The following is a 27,796-nucleotide window of genomic DNA, read 5'->3' on the forward strand; positions in this document are numbered from 1 at the left end:
CCAACTCACCAGCTTCACCTTTATCCTGTTCATAAAGCTCTCAGGGCTCCCTACAGCCCTTGTACAAATCCAAACCCTCCTGCCAGGCTCAATGGGTTCCCACCCACCATCATGCAGCTCCCTCTTCCTTGTTAGGCTCAATTCCCAAAGGCATTTGGGCTTATCCTGTGGCTGCCCTCATATCAGGTCTCTGCCTTACTTCTCAAACCTCACCCATCCTCTGAAGCCCAGTCAGCTCCATGGTGCTGATTGAAAACCTACTACGAGCTGTGACCCCTAGGAGCTTCACAGTCTATTCAGGGAATCCAAACAAACTAACAGTTATTGGTAAGAGCTGCCGGGGAGGTGAGTGCCAAGACATGTGGATGCAGAGTTGGAAGATGGAGTGACTCAGCACCTGAGAGAAGCTCCCTGAGAAGGTGGCACCAGGGCAGGATCTCAAGGGATGGGCTGGAGCACTCCACCACCCCATCCCTTACCCACCTGTGTTCTTCTAACTCAGAGTCTATGCCTAAGCTCACCAAACCTGGCTGTTGGGCAGATTCGCCCAGGAAGTCTATGAAAACTCAGTTTCATGGGCCTGTTCCCGAACAGAATCCCTGCAGCCTGAGGTCCAAGAGGAAAAGATATTTTTAATTCCCCAGGGAATTCTGTTGCTCAGCCAACTTTGGGAACCACTAGCCACATTCAATTCCATGCATTCAATTTACTGAGAACCTATATTGTGACCAGGGCCTTGCTAGGTGCTGTGGATGCCAAGGGAACAAGATGCTTCTTCCCATCTTCTGAGAAATGGGGGAGACAAAGAGTTCCCACACAGAGGTTACAGACCACGCCATTTGGCTCTTCCTTTAGCTTTGAACCTATCATGTGTTCTGTGCATTAATCTTGTCTGGACAATTTAATATGTAACCTTAAGGAAAGGCAGATTTTTAAATTTATTTTCTATTTTCCACAGTATTCACCCCAGCTCTGGGTTCTCAGTTGGTAATCAATATTTAAGATTCAAATAATTCAGCTTTCTGTATTATGGTATTTTGTAGCTAATTCACTCGTTGATGAGCTGTTGGCTGATCTTCATCTTTATAATTCCAGTGCCAATATGGTGCCTGCTCCCAGTAGGTAGTAGATGTTTGTTGAATGAATGAATGCTTACCATAGAAATCTGGCTTGGGAGGGATGGAACTGCTTCCACGGTAGCACCTTTAGAGTTCACTTAAAAGATTTCTAAATTTTTCTTTATTTTTGCTTTCTTTTTTTTTTATTATTATACTTTAAGTGCTAGGGTACATGTGCACAATGTGCAGGTTTGTTACATATGTATACATGTGCCATGCTGGTGTGCTGCACCCATTAACTCATCATTTGCATTAGGTATATCTCCTAATGCTATCCCTTCCCCCTCCCCCACCCCACAACAGGCTCCAGTGTGTGATGTTCCCCTTCCTGTGTTCAAGTGTTCTCACTGTTCAATTCCCACCTATGAGTGAGAACATGTGGTGTTTGGTTTTCTGTCCTTGTGATAGTTTGCTGAGAATGATGGTTTCCAGCTTCATCCATGTCCCTACAAAGGACATGAACTCATCTATTTTTATGGCTGCATAGTATTCCATGGTGTATATGTGCCACATTTTCTTAATCTAGTCTATCATTGATGGACATTTGGGTTGGTTCCAAGTCTTTGCTAGTGTGAATAGTGCCACAATAAACATATGTGTGCATGCGTCTTTATAGCAGCATGATTTATAATCCTTTGGGTATATACCCAGTAATAGGATGGCTGGGTCAAATGGTATTTCTAGTTCTAGATCCTTAAGGAATCGCCACACTGTCTTCCACAGTGGTTGAACTAGTTTACCGTCCCACCAACAGTGTAAAAGTGTTCCTATTTCTCCACATCCTCTCCAGCACCTGTTGCTTCCTGACTTTTTAATGATTGCCATTCTAACTGGTGTAAGATGGTATCTCATTGTGGTTTTGATTTGCATTTCTCTGATGGCCAGTGATGATGAGCATTTTTTCATGTGTCTTTTGGCTGCACAAATGTCTTCTTTTGAGAAGTGTCTGTTCATACCCTTCACCCACTTGTTGATGGGGTTGTTTGTTTTTTTCTTGTAAATTTGTTTGAGTTCTTTGTAGATTCTGGCTATTAGCCCTTTGTCAGATGAGTAGATTGCAAAAATTTTCTCCCATTCTGTAGGTTGCCTATTCACTCTGGTGGTAGTTTCTTTTGCTGTGCAGAAGCTCTTTAGTTTAATTAGATCCCATTTGTCAATTTTGGCTTTTGTTGCCATTGCTTTTGGTGTTTTAGACATGAAGTCCTTGCCCATGCCTATGTCCTGAATGGTATTGCCTAGGTTTTCTTCTAGGGTTTTTATGGTTTTAGGTCTAACATTAAAGTCTTTAATCCATCTTGAATTAATTTTTGTATAAGGTGTAAGGAAGGGATCCAGTTTCAGCTTTCTACATATCGCGATTTCTAAACTTTTCATTTGAATTACAGACCACCAATTTCAGGATTAATTTCCTGATATACAATTACAGAAGCTTTGTTGTTTATATTGTCATTAATGTTATTAACAACACAAATAACACCTTCCTGGTTCTCAGCAGGCTGCTGGCCTCTGAGATACTTGTGCACGCCTTTCATTGTGCCGTCCACCCAACTGGTAGTCCAGCTAGCCATGTCCCTCACCCCAGAGTCTGCACAAGGGCCTATACACTGCGTTCGGCCTTTATAAGCAGGTGTATACACCTGCATGGACAGGTGAGCCCTCCTGAGTCAGAAATAACTAATGGGCTATTCAAAGCCTACCAAAATGTCAACACACTTGGGAAGTCAGGATCTAAGATTTAAATGTAAAATTGCCTGTGCTGCAGACAGGCGGCATGACAGAGGAAAAGCCCCTTTATGAGGTTCCTGGGAGACCTGTCCAAGCATAGGACATTTGGCCAGCTGGGGTTGGCTAGGTATGTAGGGGTTGCCAGCAGAATGACTCCCCCTGCTTTCTCCAGGGCCAGCATTCCCAGTAGTTCATTGTTGCTATTGATGTTTGTTTGTTTTAAGCCCTGAAAACAGGACTCGTCATCTTGAGGTGATGTGGATTAAACATCATCTGTCTTTCCAGGCCCTGGCCTAGAAGATACCTTTATCGGGTAACTTCCTTTACGCCAAACACCAAAGGGTTCTTTTCTGAAGTGCATGCTGGGTCCTGATAGCATGCAGGCCACATAGTCTGAGGCCTGTTCACTTCCATTTTGTTCTGCTGGAAAACAGAAGGATTTCCTTGCTGGTCATTCATTCAACACTGATTACCATGTGCCAGGCGATGTGCTACATGAACCCAGCTCGACAGTTCTTAGGTACAACCTCAGGAGAGTGAACAGACCAGAAACTGGCAAGGTGAGACAGTTCTAAGAAAGGATTCCTTCCTTCATCAGGATGCGGCCTGAGAGGAGCTCTCTGCCCACGGAAAATATGCTGCTATCAGGAGGCATTTCAGACATCTGAACAGAAGTGAAAGATCAGGACAGTTTTGACCCAGTCCTTTACTATACAGAGGAACTGAAGTCTCTCGGGAACTTCTCCCCAGATGTCTATAAAGCCAAGTAAGGTTACAGATGGCAAATACAGAAATGCCTGTCTGAGAAGACAGGGTAGAACCAGTCCCTAATGTACACTCAGTTGCTGAACTAACTGGAGGAGGTTATTGGTCTGACAGGTTGTATTTCACCTCCCTGAACTAGGTGCACAAGCATTGAGGTTTGAAAGTCCTATAACATTTGCCTACTTGGTAATGGCTCGGAGGCTGCAGAACCATTGCAATGTATGCTTGTGAGCAATTCGCTACATTGAGAGCAACGCAGACCTGTGTGGGACAGTCTCGGGGAAGAACGCTGCCTCTCCAGGCCACACTCAGAGGCCACGTTCCTGAGAGCTCAGAGAGGCTGAGTCATAGGTTCCAGGGCCCAGAAAGGGCCTTGATCATTCAGGGGGTCAAAATGTCCCTCACTAGCCCCAAACTCCAACATCCAGAAGCCCCAAAGGAGGGGAGCCCCGAAGGTATGGCCCTGCTAGTGACTTTTCCCTGGTGGGAGGGAGACAGCCACCCATCATCCTGATGAATACATTTCTCTTGGCTGAATAAAGACATTGGACTCTTTCCTTGGTATTTGGGCTCATGCTCTGAAAAACATGTTTACTAAAATAAGCCCCAACTGTTCCACAAAAGATTTTTTTCTTTTCTCATAAAGATACAAAACCCACGGGCAGCAGATAGGGACTGTTGATACAAGACCAAGAAGTCTTAGACTCCAAATCACTCTCTGGTTTATTGGTCTGCTCCTCTCCACAGAAGACAATTCAGGCTCAAAGTTCAATTTTTGAAACTCATTTCCTGGGGCTGACCTCAGCAAGGTATTCATTAAAGTGGGGGTGTGCAGGAACAACCACGCCCAGGAGACAAGAGTTCCTGGAGCTCTCTCTCTCTCTTTCCCTCTCTCTCTCCGCCATTATTCTTTCCACTCTAATGATCTGATATTTTTTAAAATTCTGGCTCACCCTCATGACAAATAATCTACTTCCTGGATACTTTTGCCTTGCAAATGTCATCCTTAAAAACAACTATATTTTTTGTTGGTCTTTATTTTTAAGTAGCTTTCTCATCCCAGAGCCCCAGCTCCTGCAGAAATATTGTGTGACCCTGTCTGGAATGCAAAACGATCCCTGGAGAGTCAATCTGCGCAGGAACTCACAAGGGTGTTTGCTATCAGCTTGTCTGGCAAGAGGAATCTGAGACATTTTAAATATGAACTGTTGGTGTGGCCCGTCCCACCCCATTCACTTTGCCCCATCAATAATCACTTCCATTGGTGTGTGAGACACAAAATGCAGAAAACGGACACAAACTCTCTGAAAATGAGCCCCCAGCAGAAGTTCCTTTCTCTATATGGAAACATCCATCAGACAGCTGGAGAATTCATATTTGGAGAAGCTTTTCTGGTCTCTGCTGATGTTTCTTTCAATGAATCTCACCTAGCAGCAAGTGTTTTGCAAAGCCCTTGACAGTCTACTTCTGAACTCCCCTCCTCTCCTACTTCAGAGCTTATCTCTCAACTGAATGTCTCATTCCTTGCACCCTCAGCTAAGAAAAAAGCATGCACACTACTCCTCCTTACTTCCAAACACCAAATCAGGCCCTTTCACACCACCACCCAGTTTCCTTGGAGAACTGTCTGCTTCCTTTTCTGCCTGGCAACCTCCTGATCATCCTTCAGTACCCAAGTCTCACAGCCCCTCCTTGGTGCAGTCTTCCCTGTGTGCTGCTGTCTTCTCAGTGCTTCCAGAGCGATAAGGGAGCTATGACTGTCATCATATACATCTGTGCCACCACCAGGCTAGGCCACAAGTCCTAGGAGTAAAGGGACTAGGTCTTACTCACTTTTGCATCCCAAGAACCAAGCCCAGGACCTGGCATTTGGAAGTCCTATAATAAATGTTTGACGCTTCAGTCAATGCCTTGCCTATTTTTCCCCAGCCCTCCCTTCTGTGTGCAGAGAGCCATGTGAAATGTGGAACCAGGAAGAGCTTTAGAGTCATATACCTTGTGTTCGAGTCCTGGCCCTTGTGGGCATAGACAAGTTATTTAACCTGTAACTGTCTCAATTTTCTCCTCAATACAACAGGCAGCCATGCCTGTCTCTCAGAGAGCTGCTATGAGGAAAAACAAGGTAATATATGTAAACCTAGTGCTTGCCCATTGCAAAGTGCTCAAGATGCATTTCCTTGAGCTCAGCAGGAAGTGTTGGGCCAAATGGAGTTCTACAGAAAAAGTGAGTGGTTTCCACTCTGGTTTATGTGCCATCAGCATAGTGCTGGGATGGCCAGCCTCTGACCGAAAAAGCCCCTCTCAGAGCAAGCAACAGTATAATCCATGCCCTTTGCTGGAGCTTCTCACAAGGCCTGCTTAGCAACAACGCTCATGTGATTTTGATTTGAATGGCAAACTCACAAGAGGGTACTCCTGCTAAGGCTGGGCCATCTCTTATAGCCTTCATTTCCTGTCTTGAATTAATCTTTCACCCCAAGACACATCATAAAACAGAATAGCGGCAACTCAACAGTGTTAAGTCACTAAGTACAAATCAAAACAGCCTACACATGAGAAGCCTCAACCTCTCCATGCTGTTGCACCCAGGTTTTATTAGGCCTTGATAAACAATGAGGTAGGAGCAGTGGGGGCCCTGCTAACACCTTAGACATTCAAGTGCAGGGTGGAGGAGAAAAGAGGAAGACACGGTGGCTGAACCCACATGAGGAGGCAACATGGAACTGCAGAGAGAGCCACTTGCTGGGAATCAGGAGACTTAGCTTCTCTCACTTCTACCATCAGCTTGCTCTATGGGTGTGCTTGAGTCATGTCTCTGGGCCTCAGTTTCTTTACTAATAAATGGGAGAAGTGGATTAAAGTATCTGTCGTTCTTTTCAGCTTTAATACTTTACAATTGTAAATGTTAGAGACAAATCCACCTTCCCTAGCCTTTCTCCTTTTCATATTGGTTGTCCATCTGAGGTATCTCTCATCTCTCACTGAGCAACCTTCTACCAATGCTATTCCCTTTATTTCTCCAAAGTGTCTGGTCACCCCTGATCACAAGGGTTGGCCAACTTGGGGCCATATTCTTAAGCACATATTGACTACCCTCTGATCAAAAATTCAGTACAATCAAGGTACCCTGGGGCATCAAGGACTTGAAAATCCCAACAACCTTTAATCCCATTTTCCTCTGATACCAACCAACTTGCACTCCTTAGATCGGTAAGAATCTCACAAGGTTAGAATTTTCTCCCATGCTCCTTGGCAGAAGAGTAGGGCAACAACAGGGGGTCCTTATCTGCACTCTGGCATAACTCAGTGTGGCACAGGGGAGAGATGGCAAAGCTACAAAGATCAGGATGAAAGTGCTTACAGAAGCAAGCTCTGACCGCATGAGGAGGAGGTGACCTGGAGGAGAAGACAGTGCTAATCACAAGGACAAACTGAGAGAGGCACCGAGGACCAGGACCACAGAAGTCAAGGAGACTTCTTTGAGATACCACCAAACCTCCACCCCTCCCTGAATTCCTGAATAAGAAATCTGAAGGCAGCTGAGGTTCTGTGACTTGCCCAAGGCCACATAGCTAAGCTGTGGACAGTCAACACTAGAACATGGGTCTCTTGGTCTCAGCCCACTCTTATTTCTACTCTATTCTGTTGACCTCAAGAGTCTAACAAGGCCAGCTGGATCCCTTGCAGACTCTAAGAAAGATGACCCAAGTGTCACTTAGGGAAAAAGCAGACCCAGCAGATATTTTGATAACTGCCTCCCGGAGCCCATGAATTCTTTCCCATCTTGACATGGTTTTCTTCTTGTTTCTCCAGCCCTTGCCACAAAATATGGAAAAGTTCAGAGGTCAGTGAGAAGGAAGAGGTAGGCTCCTCTAACCCTACAGAACCCTGCATATCTAAGAGGGACACACCTGTCCCTCTTCCTCAGTCTAGAGAAGGTTGGTGGGGGAAGGGTAGAAGGAGGAGATGAGTGAACTGCCTGGAAGGCTGATATGTTTAGGCCACAGGTATTATTCATGGGCAATTAGATGGGTCACTGAAGGTCTGTGACAACAAACAGTAGGATCTGCTTCTGCCAAGGACCTCTCATAGAGCAATATCTAACATAGCACCTCAACGTCAGGAGGAGGAAGCTCCGAGTAAAAGTCAAGGAATTAGTTATTCAGTGTGCATGACCTAGTTCCCAGAGGTAAGGCTGGGTGAGAAGAGAGCTCACCAGTTCCTTATCATGGCAAGAAACTCAAATATTCCACAGGGTAGTGTTCTCTTTGCTGCCAAAGAGGGTCCACTTATGGTTAAGAGTGGCCAAAAAAAAAAAAGAGCCAAAGTTCACTCATTCCACAAGTGTTTATTGAGCTCCTTTTATGTCTCAGGCCCTCCAGGGATTTACTATGGTTGGAGTTTAGCAGAGGAGAGACATCATGGAATTTATAAACAGTAGGACTGGGCCATGTCCCAGCTCAGCCCTTAGACAGCTGCATTGCCTTGGGCAGGTTACAGCCTGCCTAAGGCAAATTTCTCATCTGTAAAATGGGAGAAGTCCACCTGCTTGATCGTGAAGATGAAATGACCTTTATAAAACATAAAGTGCAAAGAAATATGAAGTGTAAACAATAATGATACAACATGACACACTTCCCCTGCCCTAGAGAAGTGTATAATTTGGGAATGCTTTGGAAAATAATCCAAGGTACCTATTTGGCAAGCATCACATTCTCTGTAATTTGGGGAAATTTTATGTTTCACCCTGTCAGTGGAGATAAAGCTGGCAGACAGTCCCTGTCCTCAAGTCCAGGAAGTTGCAAGAAAAGGTGGAATGAACACAGAAGAGTAGCCAGGACCCACCTGGCCCTGGGTCAAGCCTGGATTGAATGGATGAGCCAGGAGGGACCCAAGATTCCAAGGGGAAGAGAGAACAACAGCACACGTGTTCAATCAGAAATAGAACAAAACAAAAATTCATTTGAGGGCAATAGGATTGAGCCAGCCAGAATTGCTCACACTCCCCTCCCCACACATTTCAGACAACATTGGAATTCACTGTTCATTGCCCGACCCTCCTCTGTGGACAAACTCTGTATTCTGTTTCTCCAGAGAAGGGACAGTTTCTCAGGCTGTGGCAGACTGGCCAATCAGCTCTTTGCCTGGGTCTTTCCCCAGATACTAAGAATGAGAACTCCTGGAGCAGCTTTCCCTGAGGTCCAGTCAACCCCTTGTCACCCTGCCATTCAGGACTCCCGTGGACTCCTCACCCCACAAGATCCCTCAGTGCCCACCAGGCCAGCTGCCAAATGCCCTGACACACACGCTGGCTGCCCCTCTGCCGGGGCCTCCACCCATGCCCCAGCTTCTTGGATTGGGCCCTGATGCTCTCCCCTCACCCTCACCTTCATCCTCCCTCCTCCCACAACTAAACTGAGGCCTCTTCAAGGCCCTGCCAAGGCTCACATGTCCAGGGAATCTCCCGGAGAGAAGGGAGAGTTTTATTCATCCGTATGTTCCCTCTAACTCATGGCTTTCTGTAAGTTCTTCACCCTCCTGTAAACACAGATTTATGGTCCCAACATGTTCTCTGATTGCTGAATACAGGAGCAGGGCAGAGGAGGAGGGAGGAGGGGTGCCAAAACGCCAGACAGGAAGTCCAGGGCCTGCGTTTCAATTCTCCATTGGACACCAGTGAGTCCTGTCACCTTGAGAAAGTATCTTCAGGCCAGGCCTCAATCTCCCTGTTTGGCAATGAGGGGTTTACTCTAAACAACCTCTCTAATTATAAGGTTACAGAAACCAGGCTAGCCTGGGACACAGAAAACATGAGTCCTGGGCGCTTATTAGCCTACTACCTGTGGCAGGCTATCTGACTCCTCAGACCCCAGCCTCCATGTCTATAAAATAAACAAGGATAATATGACCACCCCACCCAGGGCACAAAGGTTCCCATAGGACACTGTCTGTGATGAAGCTTTGTGGACCATAAAGCCCTGATCAAACCTCAGGGTTGAGACTCCTTGAGTCCACAAACAGCTGTTGGTCACCTGTGATGTGCCTGGTACTGTGCCTGCTGGGAATTGCTGCCTGGCTCAGACAGGAAGGCTGGAGTCTGGTTCCTTGCCCTCGAGGCTCCCATAGCCGGTAGGTGGGGCAAGCAGGTGAACAAACCTTAACTCAGTGGTGTATCTGAGGCAAAAACACAGCACTAGGGGAGTACACAGGAGGCGGTGCTGACTCAGAGGGAACAGCGCGCCCTGGGCACGGCAAGCTGCCCCAGGATGGTGGGAACATCCCACACTTTCCTAAGCCTAGGACCAGCCCCCAGGAGCTACTCCATGGTAAACAAGATCCACCACTGTGACTTACTCACTGGATTCTCAGGCATCACAGTGGTTAAAGTCTTCTCTTTCTGGGATGAGACACACACGGGTTGCCATGTTCCTTTAAAAACAAGAGCCCAACAATTAATGTCAGTGACATCATCGTAGCTTACGCCTCCTTTCTAGTCTCCTCCAAGAGGTCACGCATGCTTGTTCACTTTGCCTTGTGGGACACTTCACCCAGCAAGAGGAAATGGACAGAGAATCCCTGCCTGGCCTCCACCAAGTTTTGCACGTGAAGAAAGGAATAGCAAGATGGCTAAACAAATTCTATTGTTGGCTGCAGTCAGGGCACCCTAAGGGCTTATCAGATCTCTACACAAAGACTTTGCTGAGGAGTAGGAGGGATCCGGAAAACAATGCTTTATTCGCTGCTTTAATAAAAACAGAAAGTGTCAGAATTTCTAAGTGTGAGACACAATGAAAGTAAATCAAGCAGGTGTAAAACTTGATAACAAGTCCCCAGTGTGAAACGGGTCCCATTTTCTAACACTGAGTAAACTAGGGAGTTATGAAAGTGCACCAGCTGATCATGGCTGAGTTTCCTAAACCAATTTTTCTCTTGGCTTCCAGTGACGACCCACATTATTTCATGACATCCTATTGCTTCTGCAGAAAATTCCTCTGCACCTGTTTGGAAAACGAAGCCCAGAGTTACAAAATATTTCTAATGATTTACTTCCACATTAAAAAATAAATCAAAATATTTAAGAGGTAACCTCAAAGGGACAAAAACTAACACAGGTGTGAAATTTGACACCTATAAGAGGCAATATTCATACTCCAGGGAGGTATACGCACACTTTGCTCAACAGAGTGGTGCCCCCCCCAACACACACTCACACACACACACTCTCACTCTCTCTCTAGCACACAAAGAGCACACATCATTAGAGTGCTGGGAGATGGGACTCACTGTTCAGAATTCTCAGCCTGTTAATGGGAGAGAGCCTATGAAGTGCTATGTACTGGCCACACATGGAACCATCAAGGGTGGAGACTAGACCTGCTTTATCTCAGTGGCTCCTCACAGACAGCAAACAGAGGCTTACAGAACAGATGGCACTTGCCAAGGCCCTACAGCAAAGCAGGATTGGAGCCCAGGACTGGCTGCCCCTGTGCTCATGGTCTTTCCCACCAAGCTGAGGGAAAGGTGTACTGGACATCAACTCTGATCGTAGCCCTGGTGGGCCCACACACCGAGCGAGCCTGGCAAGCTCCAAGGGCGGCCACCTGGGCAGAAGCGGCAGCCCTGCCCGCCCGTCATCATCATTACCAAGCCCACACCCCTCGAGGCCTGTGCCAGCTGACAAACAGGCTGGCCTGCCTGGGCCACATTCTATCAGCCTGTGCGGCAGGCTCTGTGCTGCTGCTTCCAGCCAGAAGTCAAAGCGGCTAGAGGCCTTGACTTGTCTGCCCCCTGCTTCTCAAGGGGAGCTTCTGGGAGCTGTTGGTGGGGAGCTGGACATCCTGGTACAGAATTCCATCATTGGTCCAACCAGAGTTTCAGAAGCCAGGGACCCTGCCATGCTCTCTAGATCTCAGGAACAGAAGTCCCTACCCACCCTAGGGCATTACGGAGACCAGCAGCAGGGACACGGGGTTCTTTAAGGTTCCGCTTAGGCTGTCTTCATGGTAGGTTGGAGGCAGGTATGACTGGACCAGGCTACAAGGGCTGACCACTGGTCAGATGCTCACAGAGGCCTGGGCACACTGTGTCCAGCCACTCAAAGGACCAACTTGTACCCTTTGACCAACAGCCAAATACACTTGAGCTCCCTGTAATACCAACAAATTAGAAGGTCCTAGAGCCCAATACCTTCTGGCCTTTGAGGGTCAGGGCCTCTGTTCCCTCATCTGTAAAATGAGGAGCTTGATACAATTGGTGATTTGCTCACCTAGGACCCCATTCAGCTGCCCCCCTCCAGGTACTCTGACTTTTAGAGACACCGACAAAACTACTTAGTTGTTATAAGAGGGAGGGATTAACCTGTGTACAGGTATTGCCTTGGGTAGTTAACACTGCTACCTCAGCTAATCCTCCCAGCAACCCTGTAAGACAGGTAGTAGTACAGTATCATTACAGAGGGGGAAACTGAGGCATGGCACAGCAAAGTGCCTCACCCAAAGTCTCGATTAGCAGAGACCACAGCAGCCCTGGGACTCCCGATGGAGCTGGCCGGAGTCCACGCCCATGCTCCTTCCCTGACACTATATTTTCCTCTGTAATCAACCAGAATGAAGAAATGCTGTCTCTCCTTGGACTTGCCATCAGGCCAGTGCCAAGCAAAGAAGCACGAGGTCTCTGGTCCCTCGTGGGCCTGATTTGGGTGATACAGGGAAGGTTTCCTGTGAGATTGAGTGGGACATGACAGGTCCAAGTGACAGGAACTCCGGGAACCTTCCTCTTGGATGTTTTCTGAGTCTAAGCTCTTCCCTGAGGGACCCCAGCACTTGGACAGGGCCTGGAGCCTCCAGGCACTCAGTAAATATTTGTTTAATGAAGAAATGAATAAACTCAGAGTTTCAATGCACTAAAGACTTGTTCAAGAACCATCTGGTGTAGGTCAGTGTGAGATACATCAAGACCAGCTCAAACCTCACAGCCGACCCCTCAGCAGCATGCAGCAGGTAGGGGTCTCCACATCCCAACCCCTCCCCAGACTGCGGACAAAGACTCAGGTGCTGAGCCAAACCAGGGGAGCTTCAGACAGAGCAAGAGAAGTGTCTAAATGCGCAGGCTACCCAGTGAGGCAGTTAAGAACTTGGGCCCCACGATCAGGCAAACCAAGGGTCCTATCCCAGCTCTGTCACTTTAAATTAGTTGGGTGGCCCTAGGCAAATCACATCATCTCTGTGAGACTCAATTTCTTATTTTAAAATGTGGATGATGTTAGTACCCACTTCATAGGGCTTCTCTGAGGAGTAAATGAGATAATGCTATAAAGGACTTAGCCCATTGCTTGCTCAGAGCAGGTGCTTGGAGGTGATGTCTGTTATTGTCTGCATCAGAGTGGGTGGGTAACGGCACTTCTGGAGCCCTCTGCTTGGGTTCAGTTCCAGCTCTCCTCCTAACTAGCTATGTGACTTTGGGCAAACTGCTTAACCTGTCTCTACCTCAGTTTCCTGGTATGTAAAATGGGTTGACTGTGAAGATTAAATGAGTTATGCAGGTAAAGAGCTTAGAATGTGTCTTGCATAAAGTAACTCAAGAAAAGTGAGTATTATACTTAATTATTAATATTACTAGTATTCTTCTCTCTGTGTCTCTCTCCTGATAACAGACTCCACCCCATCTCCCACTCTCCAGCCAAAAAGGGGAATATAGGACTCAAGGTAGGCTCATGGGAGTATCTTTTCTCCTTAGCAAGGGTACATGGGGTGTGCACACGCTCCAGGCCAGGCCAAATTCCAATCTGAAAACTCCTGGGGAAGGCCTGGTCCTCTTAGGTTGGCGGCAGGGCTGTGTGGGGTCTGCCTGCAGCCATAGTGCACTGAACAGAGGACTCTGGTCTGGGGATGCTGGAGGTCACATGCTATCTTCCTGGGGCTTGATTCTTCTGCACCTCTTTTGAATCTTTGAGCCTCCTCGAAACCTTCCAATGTATCCTTTTTAATTTTTTTTTTTTTTTTTTTTTTTTTTTTTTTTTTTTTTTTTTTGTAGAGACAAGCCCTTGCTATGTTGACTATGCTGATCTTGAACTGTTGGCCTTGAGTGTTCCTCCAGCCTCAGCCTCCCAAAGTGTTGGTATGAGAGGCATGAGCTATGCATCCCATTTTTGCTTAAGCTCATTCAAGTTTGGTTCCTGTGCCTTGAAACCAAAAAACTCCCAAGTAATAACAGCCCTCAACAAGTGCCTGCTTTATCATCACCAAATCCCACCCAGGAAGAAAAGCCAGCTGCACACCCAGTGAGACCCAGGCAGCCAAGGGAGAGCAAATAGGTACAGCAAGGTATCTACAGACTGAAGTGAGGGGAGGCCACTGCAAGCCCCTGGACCAGGGCCCTTCCTGGGAGAAGAAGGTACCGAAACTAACAGCCAGCAGCCCAGCCCTGTGCTTCCTGGTTGAGAACGGAGCCTCAGACCCAGCCCTGGAGCCATGCCCATTATGAGAGGGGAAGAAGAGAAAGAAGGAAGCTAAAGCTGATTTTCATTGACTTTGAAGTGGTGCAGAAAAAAAATCCAGATAGCTATTTAAAACAACTCTTTTTAAAGGAGGAAGTAAGGGAGAAAGTGGGGAGCATGGATAAGGGAAGAAAACTTGCCTTGTTTGAGTACTTAAATGTGCCATGCACTGTTGGTCACACTCATTGAATTGTATGATCTTGTCTAACCTTCAATGGAACACTGGGAACTGGATGATCATCCAGCCCATTTTCCAGGTGAAGAAACTGAGGCTCATAAATGTCAATAACTAACTCGCCAAGGTCATGCCACTAGTGCCTCCTGCCTGTTCCACCCAATGCACGCCACCTCCTCAGGTACACTCTGATTTCAATGGAGCCTGAGGTCTTTTCCTCACACAGCCCATTTCTACTGTCACTCACATCTGTGCTCAGATCCCTCAGAGGTGATGGCAATGTCCTGCTGCTCCTTTATTCATAACTACTCAGAGGAAAGGGCAGCCCTGAGACACAGACAGGAGAGGCAGTATCTTGACAGCTCAGGTGCATCCTTGGGCAAGTTTCCTTTTTGAGACGTTAGTTATTTCAATCTCAAAGAGCTCTAGTGTGATTTTACTGGATGGCATGTATCAGTGGGTTTCCTGCTCTTGAGGGCAAGATTTGCCTATGCCTGATAACCAGCCAACAGGCTGTAAAACATCATCTCCTTTGCATGTTTTTTGTTTTACTTTTGTTTTTTTCTCAGTCACCTGTCCCAAGAGATTCTGACTTAATAGGGACGACTATAGTGCCTGACACATAGCATTGTGCTAAACAATATTATCTTTGCTTGTCTCACTTACTCACTACTTTCTGGACCAGCACCCAAAGATGATCTATTCCCGTATCCCATGCCTACTAATAGCATGGTTTTAATTCCCTTCAGGAAAGGAAGCTGCACCTTCAGGTGTGTTTTTAAAGGGTTTTAAATGGAAAAAAATGGCCGGGCACAGTGGCTTACACCTGTAATCCCAGCACTTTGGGAGCCCGAGGCAGGCAGATTGCTTGAGGTCAGGAGTTCAAGACCAGCCTGACCGACATAGTGAAACCCCATCTCTACTGAAAATACAAAAATTAGCCAGGTGTGGTGGCACATGCCTGTAATCCCAGCTACTCGGGAGGCTGAGGCACAAGAACCGCTTGAACCCAGGAGGCAGAAGCTGCAGTGAGCCGAGATGGTGCCACTGCATTCCAGCCTGGGTGACAGAGCAAGACTCTTTCTCAAAAATAAAATAAATAGTATAAAATATAAAGAAACAGAAAAAAAATCCATGGCCTGGTAGCAAAAACTAAGAACCAAAATATGCTGACAACTGCCCACCTCTCCTGCAGCACGGGCCACGAGATGAACACACAAATGAGCACAGGCAAGCGCCTTCTCCCACAAGCCCCAGGGAACCCAGCACCGAGGTCTGCACGGGCATAAATTAAATAACCAGTGGAGTAAGGAGTAAAGACACAAGCATCATTTGGTACAAAAGAAGACACAGCCAAGATGGAAGTGGTAGCTTCTAGCATTTGCTAGAGAATTAAACTGGGAACTATGATCTGGAATGACATGAAAATCTTCCTGACCACAATCATGTCAAGAAGAAAAGCCCTTGGCAGGGCCTTGGCTCTATCTGTGGGTATAGGGAAGATCAATAAGCCATCCCAAGCAGGAAGCCTCACCTGCTGACCCTCACAGGACACAGGCTTCATAATGCCACACTGCCCAGCGCCCAGCTGGCAGCTAATGGCTATTCTCTTTGTTTTCCAGCTGCCAGCTTCAGACAGTGGTTGCCCCAGTCATGGGGGATTATCCAGGCGGGTATTTCCCTTACTTTTCTTTTTCTTTTCATAACTTTATTCTCTGCTATTTAAAAAATAAAAAGGAACCGTCTCATTTTCCCTGAGGGCATGATTTGGTTTCACTCCTGGGTGAGATACGGTGCCACACAGCATAGCACTGCCTGGTGTTGGAGTGGCATGCAGTACACTAGCAGGGATCCATGGGCAACTTGGACCAGATAGAAATCTGAAAGAGAGTGGAATGTTCAAGGGGTCGCATTTCCTGCACTCCCGCTGCAAACCTGGTTTCCCTTAAACCAGCCAGGAAAGATTATTCAACCAGCATTTGCTGAGTGCCCTGGCTGGGACTGCGAGGAACACTAAAAAACATGGGAAACAGGGGCCAGGACTCAGGAAGCAGAGGTGGTAGAAGGATGGGTGTTGCCTCAGAGCAGCCCACCCCTAGGCTTGGATCCCTGCCTTGCTGCCTGTCTGTTGTGCGACCTCAAGCAAGTCATTTCAGCCCTAAGGCTCATTTGCTCCCCTCTGTGGAATGATGTCTTCCTTATAAAGCTAGGGTGAGGATTCAATGAGATAATACCTATCAAAGAATAACAAAAGCTGCCATATGTTAGCCATTTACTATGAGCCTGGACCTGTGTGCAAAGTGCTTTGCATGGATTATTCCATCCAGTTTTTACAACTTCCCTCTGAATAGGCATCACATCCTCAATCTCAAATGAGAAAATGAGACTCAGAGAAATGAAAACACTTACCCAAAGCCACACAGCTCATAAAAAACAGAGCTAGGACATACCCAGCCTCCATGCAACTGCCTGGAACATGGTGGGTGCACAAAACATGTTGCCTGCCTTCCCTTCAGGAAGCAGAGAGGGTGAGAAAGAACTCCCAGGAAACAGGTAAATGCTGAACTGGGGGCTGTTGATTCTCTGCCCAGCAAGCATATGGAGAAAGGAGGGGGAACTGGGTCTGAGAGGGTTTAGGAAGCCTTTCTGAAGACAGCAGGGCTGAATCCAGACTTGGGGGATGAGGGTGTTGAAAAGGCAGAGAAGAAGGAAAGTGCCGAAGAACCAAAGCAAAGACTTGGGGCCCGGGATGGCCCAGGTGCAGAGGAGAGGAGACCAGACAGCTTGGAGGATGAGAAGGGGGAGCTAGTCTGACTGAGGGATGGGCAGCCTGAGCCATTACCTTGGGGCAATTCTACTGGGATGTTTCTCACCTGCAACCCAGAGGCCCTCCTGCCTCTGCTCCTCCAGTCACGCGACCATCACAGAGGGAACTGAGAAGCAGTTCCAGATGCCAAAGCCCAGAGACCTCTCTCTTCCCGCAGCAGGATCAGGGTCCGCCTCCATAAGCAGGTGTGTTTGCCAATTCCCAGTCTGTGCTGCTCTGCAGACCTGCCAGTCCTTAATTCTAGCCCAAGTGCTGGGGTGCCAGGAAGCTAAAATGCTGCCATATGCACTTAAGAAGCACCACCCTCAGAGCCTCCGCCCAAGCCTTCAAAGTTAGCAGGAGGGAGGAGGAGGCACAGGTAAAGCCGAGGTTGTAAGACCTGAGCCCCTTGTGGCAGGGTCCCTGTCTTGCTGGACTTTGTATTCCTCATGCCTGCTGGGACACTGTAGGTACTTCCTCAATAAACTTTTGTTGGGCTGAACTAAGCAGGAGATTCTTCTGCTTAAGGAACAACTCCAAGGAGTCTAACAAGTCTGAATTAAGGGCTGACTTTGAGCCCTGGGTTTAGTCCCACCTTGGCTAGAAGGATCATTTGCCTGTTTGCCTCCCAGGGAGTAAGTACTCCCCATCCCATCCCTCTGCCCTGTGGCTTCTGATTCAGCCCCCTGCAGGCCCCTGGCCAGGCTACAGGCAGTGATTCTGGGCTCTACACCTCTGCACCTGCTCCTCCTCTTGCCTCCTCCACCTTCAGTTGCAGGGTCCCTCACAGCACATTTATGCTCAGGACAATTTCATACTCCGGCACTGCAAATGCTTAAAGCTACAGTGCTCTCCCCCATTGTCTCCCACTCCCCACCAAGTTCCAAATGCTGAGTCCCAGCCCAGACCTCAGATCCACAGAGAAGGGAAAATGGAGTGGGGATGATTTGAGCAACTCCAATAATCAGCTCTGCTCAAAGCCATCACCATGTGCTTAGTTCAGGAGTAACAAGACCTGGGAACAAAGGGTGAAAGTAGAATTGTATAGCCTGGGCACAGTGGCTCACGCCTGTAATCCCAGCACTTTGGGAGGCCAAGATGGAAGGATAACTTAGAGTCCAGGAGTTTGAGACCAGCCTGGGCAACATAGGGAGACCCTGTCTCAACTAAAAACAAAAGAAAAAATTAGCCAGGCATGGTGGCACGCACCTGAAGTCCCAGCTACTCCAGAGGAAGAGCTGGGAGGATCATCCGGGCCCAGGAGGTCGAGGCTGCAGTGAGCTGTGATCCCACCACTGGACTCCAGCCTGGGTGACAGAGTGAGACCCTGTCTCATGTAAATAAATGAATCATAAAATTAAGAGAAAAACAAACAAAAAACTGTCCATGTAATTGAGGACCACCAAAAAAAAAAGAAGAAGAAGGAGAGTAGAATTGTATAAAGGTCGGCTGGTCACATGACCTTCTCCCAATCCTCTTTAGGAAAAGGGCTAAGGGAGAAATGATGAATGGCTTTAGGGGAAGAGTCAATCTGAAACTCCAGAACAAAGCTTTCTGGGATAGGAAGGGGGGGTGCGTGTTTCATTACCTTCCACTTGCACATCTTGGAGCAAATTATTCAACCCTGAAGAGCTTCAGTATCCTGACCTGTTCAACGGGGACAGTACCCAGTAACCACACAGGGTAACTGTGAAGACCAAATGAAATATGAATGGGAATGTGTTTGGCAAACTGTAAAGCACCCTTGGAGATATCAGACATTTTCCAAATCCTGAGAGGTGGGGTCTTCAGGTCAGAATATGTGGCTTGAAGGGTAAAAGAAAACCAAGAATCACTTCTTTTGGCGCAAATCTCTATTGACAGCTTCTAGGACAAGGCACAAGTCTTCAGGGATTTTAGAAAGATGCTGATTGAATTCTATCCATGGTCTTGTAAAGGGGAGACCTACACCCACATCTATATAATAAGGCAAAGCAGAATGTGTTACAGAATGATCCTGCAGAGAGGATGGGACATTCTACTCTGACCTCAGAGATTAAGAAGGCGCTTACAATAATATTATAATATAAAAATAATATAAGAATTGTTAACATAATAATAACGCTTTCAGAGTGCTTGCTATGGGCCAGGCACTGTTCTAAGTGTTGACATAGCTTCTCTGATAGTCTCATAACAACCCTATGAAGCAAGTTTGCAGATGACAAAACTGAGGCACAAAGAAATTGACTTCTATCTTGGACTTACATGGCTGCTAAGTGCTGGAGCCAGGATTTGAACCTGTCAGGCTCTGCTCCTTTTGGGAAACCAAAATGGGTTTCAGATAAACTCCGAGAGGGTGGCAGAAAGGCTCTGCTAAGGCCTGCAGGGCTGAGTCATTGAAGAAAGGTACTGTTTCACCCACAGTGTCTCCCACCCATGCTTTCCCCACTACATTCACACTGCCCCGATCTGTCCTGGAAGTTGGCCATGCCTCTGTTCTCCCCGCACCTCTTTGTGGGTACCTAATACCAAGGGAGACTGATATGAGAACCTATATGTCAATGTTTACATTTACACAATGGACCACTCACGGATTAATCTCAGCTCTGCCATTTACCAGCTATGTGACCTTGTCAAGTCTTAGTCCAGGGCCTCTGCTTCCTCATCTGTAAGATGTGGTTAACACTTATTATCTTGGGCAGTTATTGCAAAGATGAAATGGGATATGTCTAGTGCAGCACCTGGCATGTTGCAGTCTTGATAAACAACTGTTAAATAGGAAGACTTTACAAAGGATTTCCATTGCAAAATCATTTTCTTCAACGTAAGATCTGGTGGTAATAGTAGTACTTTTAACTAGTATTCACCTAGTTTTCATCTGCCACTAACCTAGACCCACAACATGAATGATCTCATTTAATCCTGAAAAGCACCATTATTTTCTTCATTTGACTTGGCTTTAGGACAAGAAAGGATGTCCCCAACACATTAATTTTACACACACATATGTATATACAGACAGAGGGACAGATAGTAGAGCAGGACAATATTTTTAGGTACTTATTATATGTCAGGTGCTAGTCTAAGTATTCTACATTCAGTAACCCACTTCATCCTCTTGAAAACATGCCTAAAATGGTAAGTACCATTTTATCTCCATTTTATAGATGTGGAGCTTGCAGCACAGTGAGGAAAGTGTCAAATGAGTAGACTTTTTTAGTCTACAGTGGTCCTCTCCTCCTGAATCTCTGCTCCCCTGTCTCAGCCGCCAATATCCTATCCCCTACAAAGCCACTAGGGAGATCTCCCCACACATGTCACTCCTCTGCTCAAGAGCACTCAAAAACTCCCTACTGCCTAGTCAAAGACCCCCAACAGGTTGAAGAGGATCAACTGTGGGCTCAAGATCCCAGTAGGATCTGGCCTTGCCTCCTTCCCTGTGGTCCCAAAGTCCCAGTGACAGGGTGAGTCAGTGAAACCTTCCCTAACCACTCTGTTTAAAATTACAGCCCTCCCCCAGCTGCTCCCTCTCCATGCAGCACACACCATCTCCTTCCCTGCTTTGATTTTCTCCACCCTACCTCTCAACACCTGGCCTCCCACGCATTTAACTCACTTGTTTATTGTCCCTCTCCCCTTCTGGGAATGTGGCAAGGGATGTTATCTTGTTTTGTTTTTTTCCCTGCTGCAACCCAGCACCTAGAACAGTGCCTGCCACAGAGTAAGAGCTCATAAATACCTGCTGAATGAATGAATGAGCACACATGTAAAATGCCTAAGAAGAAAATGGCCCCATAGAGCAATGGTGAAAGAATGGCTAGCATGCCTCCAGCCTCCTGGAGGCTAGAGATGCCTAGACTGAAATGTCTGGGAGCTAGACCCTTTCTTGCCTATCTTCCTGAGATTTACAAGAGTTCCCTGTGAGACCCTGGGCCTTCATCCTCTCATCCCTGTTCTGAAGTTAAACACACTCCAACTCAATCTCTCTCTCATTAAAGCCTCTTTGCATCTGTCCTAAACTCACCTGCCTAGCCTCATTTCCCTCTGCCCACCTTCAAAGCAGGCAATTCCCCATTTCTCCTGGCCTCAACACCCACTAGAGATGCTCTCTTCTTACTCCCAACTTATCCATCTGCACTGCAACTACCCATCAGGATCCAGATCAAATGCTGCTGCTGCCACCACCTCCGCTCCCTCCTCCAGGAAGCTTTCCAGGCCCTCCCCAGCCCACAGAAAACACTCTCCACACCCACTGCTGCCTCCTCCAGGCAGATGGACATTAGTCATGAACTACCTTGTGGTTTTTCTTCTATGATTGAGCTGCACTGTTGCAAAAATCTCCTGTTACTTATTATTTTTTTTTTTTACACACATAAGCCTTGCTTTCCCAAGCCCACTGTAAATACTTTAGGAGGAGAAGTTGAGCCTTATGCACCTTGTTATCCCCATAGCACAGAGCCTAGGGCACATAGTAGGTGTTCAATAAATGTTTCTCAATTGCCCAGGGTAAATAAGTCACCTCCCCAATCAGGTCACTTCCTCAATTATAGTTACCTGGACTGGCCACTCCCAAGAAGCTGCATTTTTTCTTCAGAGCCAGCTGTGATCTCGGTTACCTGCAAACCTCACCATGGGCCTATGTTTTCAAAGGATGTTAGACCTATTCTAATCTCACTCCACTGCACTGGGCAGACGAGATGATTTGTAAAGCATCTCAGGTCTGGCAAAGGAAAGTACTTACTTCTTCCAGGCAAAGACAGAGATTCAGAGCTTCCAATCTCCTTAAATACTGGAGTTCACAAGAGGAAAAAACCATCGTGTAAGTTTTAAGTGATTGACAGCAGAAAACCAACATGAGGCTCAGGTGCACCCTTTGAGCACCAGCTATCACTAAACCGAGATTACAGTTTACTGTAATGGTCCTAAAATCCCACATGACTTCTGAGGGAGAGGCCCTGTTTACTGCAGACCCTCCATGTGCTGGCCTGTGCCAGGCTCCAGAGGAGGGCCTCCCTGTGTTCCCTCTGCAAGGTAAGTGGGCTGGGACCAGCCAGCTTTACACCTGAGGAGCTGAGGCCCAGGTGGGTAGGAGGCTGCAGAGCCCTGACTCAAGCAGGTGAGTCACTCACTCCACATGGCCTCACCAGTTCACATTAGCCAATCAGGCATCCCAGATTATCTGTTATTTAAAGAAAAAAAACTGAATAGGAAATACTTGCGCTGGATTCCAAAGTCAAAAGAATACAGAAGTATTCAGAAAAAGTTTCCCTCCTACTCCTGTCCCCATCTACCTACCACGTCCCCATTCTAAAACAGGTCACCACTATTATTAGTTGCTTGTGTCTGTTTCCGGACTGTGATTATGCATATACACAAAAATATAAATATGTGTCCTTTTCTTTACATTAACCGATAGCAGACTAGACACACTTCTCTGCACCCAGGTTTTATCTTTTAAAGGACTAGACTTAGGACAGGGTAGAGAGATAGAGTATCTCTACATAACAAAAACAAGATGCCAGGCACAGTGGCTCACGCCTGTAATCCCAGCAATTTGGGAGGCCGAGGTGGGCAGATCACGAGGTCAGGAGATCGAGACTATCCTGGCTAACATGGTGAAACCCCATCTGTACTAAAAATACAAAAAATTAGCAGGGCATGGTGGTGCATGCCTGTATTCCCAGCTACTCGGGAGGTCGAGGCAGGAGAATCGCTTGAACCCAGGAGGCGGAGGTTGCAGTGAGCCGAGATTGCGCCACTGCACTCCAGCCTGGGTGACAGAGCGAGACTCCGTCTCAAAAAAAAGATGTACAGCTATGTGAAAAGCCCATGAAATAAAGAGAAATATTCTGGAGAACACATGGGTGACAAGGGAAGAACTAAGGCTTAGAGATACCATGGAAATGGACCTCACTGGGCTGCTGCTGATACAGATCCCAGGCTAGCCAGAGATGAGCTCTGGTGGGTGGGGCTGAGATCAGACACCCTGAGAGCGCAGGAAGCCCCAGTGGCTAAAGGCTAAGCCTGGCCTTGCAGAGTTTCATCGTCTAGAAAAGAGAGGATGTGTCCATAGAAACAGGGACTAACCTAGTTCCCTAATTCCCACAACAATGGTGGAATGGGTTAGTGACCAGGAGGACACAGGAACTGTGGAGGAAAAACAATCATTTCCTGTGAAATTAGCAAAAGACCAAGAAGGGGAAGTTGGTGCTGGAGACTCAAAGAACACAGACTTCAAGTGGCTGGGAGATCAGAAGAGCTGCTAGACGCGAGATGGAGGAAGTTAATGACTTGGACTCTGAATGCAACTCCAGCCAAACAATTGAGGAGACCAGGACAGGGGAGCAAAGAACCAACACTGGAATAAAGAGCAGAGAGGAGATAGGGGTTTAGTTTTTTTGTTTTGTTTTTTAAAAAGGATATTTAGACATTTGCAATGACTTCAAGTCCCCTAGCCCAGGAAAGTGATCTCCCAGAGCACTGAAAACGTTCACAGATGAGATGCTAAGCGGCCTGGTGCAATCTCTGGGGAGCAGCCCAGAAACAGCTGAAAGCAACCTTGGAGCCCTCGAGGAGCTGAGAACATGTAACGTTAAGGCCGTTCATGTCCTTTTTGATGAAGCACTTGATAGTAGATGCAGAACTGCAATGGGCATGGCCTATCTAGCTTCAGAAAGGCGTCTTAGGTCAGAGAAGCAAAAGGGCAGAGACTTGGCTAGGGGCGGCTTCAATCACTCTTCCCAAAGTAAGTCGGTCAAAGATCGCAAGTCCACTGAGGGGAGGTCTCCAGGAGTGTGACAGAGGGGTCCCTTCGATAAGCATTTATCACGACTTGGGTGACACTGTGGAAGGCATACTTAAACAGGATTCTGACCAACGGAACAGGGCTGCACTGAATTTAACAAGTTGAAACTTAACAGGAACGATCATTCTGAATCAGGCAGAAGCAAAATAGGAGGCTCTGCCTTTAAATTCTAAAGCCACACAAGTTTAGGATGGGGAGAAGCAGCTTAGCAACAACACATGTTGAAAAGACCTAGTCAGCAGTAATGTCTGTGATGTGATGCTGCTGCCAGCAAAGCTCATAGAGTCTTGGGCTGCATTAAGAGAAGCAGAATGTCCTGAACTAGGAGGTGATAGCTCCCTTCTTCTGCTGTCCTCATACCATAAATACAATATATGGTCTGGACACTGCCTTCGCTGTATAAAGAGATCTGAACAAACTAGGGCATGTTCAGAGGAAAACCACAGAGAAGGTAAAAATCCTGAACCCACACTGTGGGTTGTTAATCTGGAAGAAGATGCAGGAGAGAAACAGAGGGCTGTCTTTAAATAACGTATTTCACTGATTAGAAATGCATTTTTCCCATTATAAAATGTCTGAAAGCAGAATGTGTCTTAAAACCCCCCGACACCTAACAATCTCTCCCGGGATGCAGCTGTGGCATAGCTGTCACCGCCTCACATATGGAAATTTGACTCATTCCTGGTGGCATATCTGAACAACCATGATCTGAAACATTTCAGGAGCCAACACTTTTAAGGACCATTTAAGGAAGGAATGTGAGTCCTGGTTGTTAACAAAAAAACTTTCATTGATGCCTTCTGGTAAAATCAAGAAAACACCAGAACTGACATAAGGGGTGTCAGCAACTGGAAAAAATTCCAGGGACAAGAGAGATGAAGAAATACATCCCCACTTGACTAGAAGAGAACAATGAGTCAGAAAAACATGGACATTGATGAATCTAAGTCAAAAAGTGATTGAGAAGAGTTAGATTCTGAAAGCGAAGTTTTAGAAATGCCTTAACCAATTTACTTTTGTATATATGCAAGAGTGATATAAAATAAAAAAAAGTATGTCTAAAATCTTAAAAAATTCAGAAAATATAGAATAAAAATTTTAATCAATGGCAAAGCATTGTGCCACAGTTTAATTGGCAGCTCTTTTTCTTTCTTGAGGGTACATGAAATAATGGTATATCTTTCAGTTGATGGTGTTAGAGATTTGATTTCAAAAAAAAAAAAAAAACAATTTCTGAAGAGCTATTGGGCAGTAGACAGATTAGACCTACTCTCATGGCACCCAAGAGGAAGAACTGGGACCAAATGCCAGAAGCTATAGGAAGCCATCAGGAGGAGGAGTTTAAAGACAGGATGGATCACCTCCAACCTATAAACTCAGGCTAAACCACCACTGTGGAGTGATCAAGCATCCAGTGGGGTTGATGATAAGGCTCTCCCAGACCTGCAGTTCCAAGGTTTATGAGAACTTCTCACCAGGAAGTGAAAGGTGTCCCATCTTTCTTCACTGCACACACAGGTGCTCTGACTGAGCCATTCCCTTTAAAAAGTCATTAAAGGCAGGCCAGGCGCAGTGGCTCACTCCTGTAATCCCAGCACTTTGGGAAGCTAAGGCAGGCAGATCACTTGAGATCAGGAGGTTGAGATCAGCCCGGCCAACATGGAGAAACCTTGTCTCTACTAAAAATACAAAAATTAGCCAGGTGTGGTGACATGTGCCTATAACCCCAGGTACTCTGGAGGCTGAGGCAGGAGAATTGCTTGAACCTGGGAGGCAGAGGTTGCAGTGAGCCAGGATCACACTACACTGCAGCCTGGGTGACAGAGCGAGACTCTGTCTTTTAAAAAAAATTAAAAGTTATTAAAGGTAAAAGGCACTTAGGGGCCAGTACCGAATGAGAGGCCTGCGGCAACAAGGAACCCTGCCCGCATCTGTTCTCCAAGACTCCTGTGGGCCAATTCAGGAATGAGCCAGAGGGGAAGAGGCTGCCTGCATGCCACTATGTGCCAGGCACCATGAGAGGTGTGCTACGCCCATTACCCCATTTAATCCCCACAACCTCCCTGTGAGGTAAGTAGCATCACTCCCATTTTACAGAGGACAAACCCAAGGTTCAGAGAGAATATGTGTGTGGCTTGTCCAATGTTTACAGTGACTGAAAACCCATGGTCCATCTGTGACAGCACGCTTCAAATTGAGAGTACTCCAAAAATCTTGGTTGACAGAATGAATGCACTGAGCGATCAATTTATCAATCAGTGAACAAATCAGCTTGTTCTCATATGGGTAGCACTGATCCTAGGACAAAAAAGAAAGCAAGCCAATTTCAGTGCCCCACCCCAAATCCCATCAATACCTCCCATCAATAGCACTAATCTCATTTCATTTGCTGCTTGCAGGAACAATTTATTCCATCACATAAAGCAAAAGTGTCCCTGAGACATACATGGTAGAGAACAGGTGCCAGCCCCGCTCAAATGTCAAAGCTGAAAATGCACCAGGTTGTGGTGCCTCCCATCTGCCAGGTTAACAGGGGAGCAGGCGGAAGCAGAGCTCAGCCTTTATCCACCTCCCTGTGGCCACGATGGCCAGAGGGCTGGGAGGCAACCAACCCCCTACCTGCTCCACCTGCCCAGGCCATTCAGTCCAGCTCCAGGTTTGCCAGCCTCCGCAAACTCTGTCTTCAACTAGAGAAGGAAACTCAATGTGCACACAGGAAACCCAGGACAGGATGCACTTGAAGGGGATATTCAGGTGATTGTGAGGCTGTGCAGAGGAGAGAATCAGCATCATTCCAGATGATATACAAATTCTCTGAGAGCAGCTGACTCCTACAGAGCCAGTTCTTCCAAAGGCGCTTTCTTTGGAGGAGGTGGTCAGCTGGGTTCCTGCACTACCCCAGCTTTGCTGCCTCCCTGACACACACACAGGGAACTCCTGCTCCTGCTCCAGCAGTAGCCCCCAGAGGAGCTCAGCACCTCGACTGCCCTATTTATTCCCCTCAAATTGACCTTGAGTCAGGAGAAGGATCCATGTGAAGAGCTTAGCCTGCAGCGAGGTGGTGAAAGTGAAGCAGATGCTGTTTGCTACACAGAGTCAAGAGCCACCAAAGCTCAGACAGCCACACTTGGGGGTACAAGCTGCAGAACGTGACAGATGTCCCATATCCTAAGACCCTAACCAGGAGTTCCAAAAAGGGCTGCCCTCCTGATAAACCAAAGACAACACTTTGCATGCAGACTCCCTTCACAAAGAAGGCTGTGAGTCAAAAGCCAGGATACAGACAAAGTCTTTTTGGGGGCCCAGCCTTACTGCCCCCCACCCCCGTTCCCCACAGCCCTCCTCAGTCCAGGGGAATGGCAGCTGTCTGGCAGTGTGCACCTCCCGTGAATGGAGGGCAGTGCCCTGAAGGATGACTCTGACTATCCCTGACAGCTTCCCACAGTCCACTGGGTTCAGTCCACACCCACACTGCCCCCAGAACTCAGGGCTGTCTGTGCCTCAGAGCAGCCTGATTCCAGCCTCAGCTTCTCTAGGCAGCCCTCATGTTTCTACCACATGGTACCCTGACTGTGCCCTCACTTTTCTACATCTCTTTGTGCCGTTACCTCTGCCCATCTCTGCCTATGGAAATCATACCTATCTTCCAATACCCTTCTCAATCTACAAACTCCACCTCCTCCAGGAAGCCTCCCCTGGTTCCCCTACTGTGGGACTCTGTGGACATTCCATACTCTGTCTTGGTGTTCAGCCACAGGTGAGCTTGTCTAATGCACCTCCCTCCATGAGTTAGAAGAGCAGGCAGCTTCCACCAGTCATCACAGGGACTCTAGCCCAGCAGCTGCACACTGTGAGCTCCGAGCCTGGGCCTATGGCTGTTGATACCCCCAGCACCCTATTTGCCATCTCTCAGGATTCCCTCCTCCTC

The 27,796-nt window shown here is 47.1% G+C and overlaps 1 protein-coding gene across 29 annotated transcripts in view; it reads right to left on the reverse strand.

Annotated features, from left to right (window-relative positions):
- MICAL2 (microtubule associated monooxygenase, calponin and LIM domain containing 2) overlaps nt 1-27,796 on the reverse strand; it is a 261,462-nt gene that overhangs the window by 206,871 nt on the left and 26,795 nt on the right. For 17 of the 29 annotated variants that reach the window (XM_054524637.2, XM_063711252.1, XM_063711243.1 and 14 more), the window contains exon 2: nt 9,967-10,037. The exons of 2 other annotated variants lie outside the window; for them this stretch is intronic. The gene's annotated coding sequence lies outside the window, so the exon portion shown is untranslated. Of the gene's footprint in view, nt 1-9,962; nt 10,038-26,487; nt 26,635-27,796 lie in introns of those variants that run through there. 10 more of the 29 variants (XM_054524644.2, XM_054524638.2, XM_063711242.1 and 7 more) reach the window with 3 other exon arrangements.

This window comes from Pongo abelii, chromosome 9 (genome assembly GCF_028885655.2).
Source record: "Pongo abelii isolate AG06213 chromosome 9, NHGRI_mPonAbe1-v2.0_pri, whole genome shotgun sequence".
NCBI lineage: Eukaryota > Metazoa > Chordata > Mammalia > Primates > Hominidae > Pongo > Pongo abelii.